This window comes from Malaclemys terrapin, chromosome 6 (genome assembly GCF_027887155.1).
Source record: "Malaclemys terrapin pileata isolate rMalTer1 chromosome 6, rMalTer1.hap1, whole genome shotgun sequence".
Lineage (NCBI taxonomy): Eukaryota > Metazoa > Chordata > Testudines > Emydidae > Malaclemys > Malaclemys terrapin.
Genome location: NC_071510.1, coordinates 68,737,046 through 68,743,456, shown reverse-complemented (window position 1 = coordinate 68,743,456; position 6,411 = coordinate 68,737,046).

Here is a 6,411-nt window from a genome sequence, read left to right as displayed (position 1 = left end):
TATTAATGACCTGAGTGACAGAGGCTTTTATTCAAGAACTCACATGATACTCTTTTGGTGAGCTAGACTGTAAATACCAGAGTCAAAAGAGTCCTGTAACCCCTGTGTATCCAGTCTGTTCCCCTGGTCAGTTGGCACTAAGAGGTTCCTGGGTCACAATATTATTAAGAGTCAGAATGTGCCCTGCTGTTATGTAAACACATAGGAGCATAGCAAGAAGGATTCCATCAACATAAATTCTGGCCATAATCACAGCCCTGACTCTCAAACTCATGGGAGTTGCACCTATATGTGCAGATGTTAGAATTTATTATGTATGCACACTTGAGCTACTATACAAATGTGTGTGTGCATGTACAAAAACAGAAAAGCATAGGCCAGTGTCTGAAAATCAAGCCCACTGTATATATTAGAATATAGATGAGGCACTCTAACAATCTAAAAAGAACTATTGTACAGATCAGCATATGTAATCTATTTTGTGTAGATTATAAAATACACAACACTGAGGGTGAAATTTTGGCTCCATTGAAGTCAGTGGAAAAACTCCTATGGGTTTCAATGTGACTAGAATTTTACCCTGTGTTGGGGGTGAGGAGGGGGAGAACTGAATGGTCTAGCAGACAGGGCATTGGGCAGGGAATCAGGAAACCTAAGCTCCATTCCCACCTCTGCTGTGTGACCTCTGCCTTTGCTTCCCCTCCCATCCTTTGTTTTGTCTTATCTATCCAAACTGCAAAGTCTTCAGAACAGGACTGGCTCTTAATCTTAGGCACTGTGCAAACACACAGTGATGCTGGCTGGGTCCCAGTACTTAATCTCATTTGGAGCCTCTAGATGCTACTGTAATATAAATAAAATAATAATATCAACATATAATAATTAAACAAAAGGAAAAGGAATCAGTCAATGTATATATGCAAATATATAAGAACTAATGTCCATAGTACATTTAGTGTAGGCTTCCCATTGCCAGTAATACTCTCTATTCCTTTTCATATATGTGTCCCCTTCTGAAATGGCTGATTTTTCTTAACTTAGAATATGCCCTTCATGAAGCTAGAAAATAAAATACACTTTCCTCAATTATCCTTCCACAATGCCATGGAAGTGGACCGCATCTATTAAGGAGATATAATGTCAGAATGTAGGAAAAGCTACGGTTTCAATAGAGGGTCAGAAAGCATGAAGGAAAGTAATGACACTTCACAAACTTGGCTAGTCATCCAAAACTGAGTATCAGACCACTACATTCAGGAAGTTAGCAATATGTTTCTCTCGCTCTCGTTTTTTTTTTTTTTTTTTTTTAAAGCAGTACTGCTAGCTTAACTTCAGCCTTAAATCCTGGGAAAATCTTTGATTCCAACATGATAATACAGAAAACTATGTACGTAAGAAAAAAGCCAGAGGTGGGAATCCATTTTTTTCAGCATTTACTAGTCATGAAAGTAAAGATTATTTTCCCACTCCCCCTGTAAACACCAAAGGGTAATCAAGGTCTCAGTCCTGCAAAATATTGAGCATCTCCTGAAAGGAGCAGTGCACTTAGACCTGAATCTATTCCCATTGTAACCACTGGGATCATTGCCATTCACTTCAGTGGAGCAGAGGAGAAATAGAATACTCAGAACATCACAGAATTGAGCCATAATCTAGCAATGTTGTTTTTTAAATTGCAAACTAGTAATAGATGTGTAAGTCCTGTGGCCAGAAGCCTGAGAGAGAAGGGAGCTCAGTGGTTCACCCGTGGCTAAAATGGGAGAAGAGCAGCCCAGAGCTGCTTAAGAATTGCAGGGGATCCACTGATGGGGGACCTCTCTGCCAGCACCTGTTGCAGAGCAAGGGGAGTTGACTGAATGGGCCAGGCCTCATTTACAATTCAGTTCTCTGATGGTTTGGGGCAGTGTGGTAGAAATTCAGCTAAGTTTGTGTTTGGAGGCAATGAAATACAGTTGACCTTGTTGGGAAATACAAGTCGAAAACATTGACATTGAATGTGCCTGGGGTCACAGGGAGCATGAACAGAGCAGAGATATGGAGAGAGGAGGAAAAATGTTTGTGAGTGCTGCTGGGAGCACTTCTCTGGTGGTGAGGACTCTGTCAAGGGTTTTAGATATTGATCTCTCCCAAAGAGCCGAGTTGAGATTTCTGAACAGTGCAGTAGCAGCAGTTTGGTGGGAATAATGGTGAAGAGTGGCAGCAGCAGCGGTTCTTCTGAGGTGGCACATGGCTTAGAGTGGCAGGATCACTTTCTAGGAGAAGGGTAGCCCAGCAGCAGCCGAGCTAGGCAGCTTGCCTGAAGCCACAGAGAGCAGTCGCCTACTGAAGGGATTCTTGTGAGGGTTTCCCTACCCTGCAACTAAATCTGAAATCACTCTAGCTGGGTTAGGTAGTTGAGCCTCAGAGCAATCCAGGCAGCACTGACCTGCTAGGAACCTTGGACTTTCCAGGACAGCTACAATGAGTGGGGAGCTAAGGAGCAGAAAAGTGGCAAAAACAGACACTCACAATAGCCAAAGGAAGGTTCGGACTAAAGTTAAGATATCCTGGGGGTTGGAGTCTTTCAGCATAGCATCTGTTAATTGCTATTTTTTTTTCAAATGTATTCTCTTGTTTTTCTACCTCTCTCTATGGTTCCCCACCCCTAAAGTTCTGTTTGTTGAAACCTCTCGACTCAAAGCTAGTGAGTGGGGAAGAGTTGCCCATCAGGGGTGCCCAGGGTGGTATATATAGTTTCCCAGGTTTCTGGGTGAGGCCTCAAGCTGGTATAAATTTAGTCTTTATGTAAAGCCCTAGAAAACTGAATCTGGCCCTTCTTGCCTCTGTCAACATCTGGCAGAAGGGTTACAGATGAAACATAAACATGTAGATAGCTGACAGTGAATGCAAGTCTAGATATCCCAGTCTTTGTGTGTCTTTCTCCATATGTTTTCATAGAATATCAGAGTTGGAAGGGACCTCAAGAGGTCATCTAGTCCAACCCCCTGCTCAAAGCAGGACCAATTCCCAGCTAAATCATCCCAGCCAGGGCTTTGTCAAGCCGGGCCTTAAAAACCTCCAAGGAAGGAGACTCCACCACCTCCCTAGGTAACGCATTCCAGTGTTTCACCACCCTCCTAGTGAAATAGTTTTTCCTGATATCCAACCTGGACCTCCCCCACTGCAACTTGAGACCATTGCTCCTTGTTCTGTCATCTGCCACCACTGAAAACAGCCGAGCTCCATCCTCTTTGGAACCCCCCTTCAGGTAGTTGAAGGCTGCTATCAAATCCCCCCTCATTCTTCTCTTCTGGAGACTAAACAATCCCAGTTCTCTCAGCCTCTCCTCATAAGTCATGTGCTCCAGACCCCTAATCATTTTTGTTGCCCTCCGCTGGACTGTTTCCAATTTTTCCACATCCTTCTTGTAGTGTGGGGCCCAAAACTGGACACAGTATTCCAGATGAGGCCTCACCAATGTCGAATAAAGGGGAATGATCACGTTCCTCGATCTGCTGGCAATGCCCCTACTTATACAGCCCAAAATGCCGTTAGCCTTCTTGGCAACAAGAGCACACTGTTGACTCATATCCAGCTTCTCGTCCACTGTGACCCCTAGGTCCTTTTCAGCAGAACTGTTACCTAGCCATTCAGTCCCTAGTCTGTAGCAGTGCATGGGATTCTTCCGTCCTAAGTGCAGGACTCTGCACTTGTCCTTGTTGAACCTCATCAGGTTTTTTTCTGCCCAATCCTCTAATTTGTCTAGGTCCCTCTGTATCCAATCCCTACCCTCTAGTGTATCTACCACGCCTCCTAGTTTAGTGTCATCTGCAAACTTGCTGAGAGTACAGTCCACACCATCCTCCAGATCATTAATAAAGATATTAAACAAAACCGGCCCCAGGACCGACCCTTGAGGCACTCCACTTGAAACCGGCTGCCAACTAGACATGGAGCCATTAATCACTACCCATTGAGCCCGACGATCTAGCCAGCTTTCTATCCACCTTACAGTCCATTCATCCAGCCCATACTTCTTTAACTTGCTGGCAAGAATACTGTGGGAGACAGTATCAAAAGCTTTGCTAAAGTCAAGAAATAACACATCCACTGCTTTCCCCTCATCCACAGAGCCAGTTATCTCATCATAGAAGGCAATTAGGTTAGTCAGGCACGACTTCCCCTTCGTGAATCCATGCTGACTGTTCCTGATCACTTTCCTCTCCTCTAAATGTTTCATAATTGATTCCTTGAGGACCTGCTCCATGATTTTTCCAGGGACTGAGGTGAGGCTGACTGGCCTGTAGTTCCCCGGATCCTCCTTCTTCCCTTTTTTAAAGATGGGCACTACATTAGCCTTTTTCCAGTCATCTGGGACCTCCCCCGATCGCCATGAGTTTTCAAAAATAATGGCTAATGGCTCTGCAATCTCACCCGCCAACTCCTTTAGCACCCTCGGATGCAGCGCATCCGGCCCCATGGACTTGTGCACGTCCAGTTTTTCTAAATAGTCCCGAACCACTTCTTTCTCCACAGAGGGTTGGTCACCTTCTCCCCATGCTGTACTGCCCAGTGCAGCAATCTGGGAGCTGACCTTGTGCGTGAAGACAGAGGCAAAAAAATCATTGAGTACATTAGCTTTTTCCACATCCTCGGTCACTAGGTTGCCTCCCTCATTCAGTAAGGGGCCCACACTTTCCTTGATTTTCTTCTTGTTGCTAACATACCTGAAGAAACCCTTCTTGTTACTCTTAACATCTCTTGCTAACTGCAACTCCAATTTCCTGATTTCACTCCTGCACGCCTGAGCAATATTTTTATACTCCTCCCTGGTCATTTGTCCAATCTTCCACTTCTTATAAGCCTCTTTTTTGCGTTTAAGATCAGCAAGAATTTCACTGTTTAGCCAAGCTGGTCGCCTGCCATATTTACTATTCTTTCTACACATCGGGATGGTTTGTTCCTGCAACCTCAATAAGGATTCTTTAAAATACAGCCAGCTCTCCTGGACCCCTTTGCCCTTCATGTTATTCTCCCAGGGGATCCTGCCCATCTGTTCCCTGAGGGAGTCAAAGTCTGCTTTTCTGAAGTCCAGGGTCCGTATTCTGCTGCTCTCCTTTCTTCCTTGTGTCAGGATCCTGAACTCGACCATCTCATGGTCACTGCTTCCCAGGTTCCCATCCACTTTTGCTTCCCCTACTAGTTCTTCCCTGTTTGTGAGCAGCAGGTCAAGAAAAGCTGTGCCCCTAGTTGGTTCCTCCAGCACTTGCACCAGGAAATTGTCCCCTACACTTTCCAAAAATTTCCTGGATTGCCTGTGCACCGCTCTATTGCTCTCCCAGCAGATATCAGGATGATTAAAGTCTCCCATGAGAACCAGGGCCTGTGATCTAGCAACTTCTGCTAGTTGCCAGAAGAAAGCCTCGTCAACCTCATCCCCCTGGTCTGGTGGTCTATAGCAGACTCCAAACACGACATCACCCTTGTTGTTCCCACTTCTCAACTTTATCCAGAGACTCTCAGGTTTTTCTGCAGTATCATACCGGAGCTCTGAGCAGTCATACTCCTCTCTTACATACAACGCAACTCCCCCACCTTTTTTGCCCTGCCTGTCCTTCCTGAACAGTTTATATCCATCCATGACAGTACTCCAGTCATGTGAGTTATCCCACCAAGTCTCTGTTATTCCAATCACATCATAGTTCCCTGACTGTGCCAGGACTTCCAGTTCTCCCTGCTTGTTTCCCAGGCTTCTTGCATTTGTGTATAGGCACTTAAGATAACTCAATGATCGTCCCTCTTTCTCAGCATGAGACAGGAGTCCTCCCCTCTTGCGCTCTCCTGCTTGTGCTTCCTCCCAGGATCCCATTTCCCCACTTACCTCAGGGCTTTGGTCTCCTTCCCCCGGTGAACCTAGTTTAAAGCCCTCCTCACTAGGTTAGCCAGCCTGCTGGCGAAGATGCTCTTCCCTCTCTTCGTTAGGTGGAGCCCGTCTCTGCCTAGCACTCCTTCTTCTTGGAACACCATCCCATGGTCGAAGAATCCAAAGCCTTCTCTCCAACACCACCTGCGTAGCCATTCGTTGACTTCCACGATTCGACGGTCTCTACCCCGGCCTTTTCCTTGCACAGGGAGGATGGACGAGAACACCACTTACGCCTCAAACTCCTTTATCCTTCTTCCCAGAGCCACGTAGTCTGCAGTGATCCGCTCAAGGTCATTCTTGGCAGTATCATTGGTGCCGACGTGGAGAAGCAGGAAGGGGTAGCGACCCGAGGGCTTGATGAGTCTCGGCAGTCTCTCCGTCACATCGTGTATCCTAGCTCCTGGCAAGCAGCAGACCTCTCGGTTTTCCCGGTCAGGGCGGCAGATAGATGACTCAGTCCCCCTGAGGAGGGAGTCCCCGACCACCACCACCCTCCTCCTCCTCTT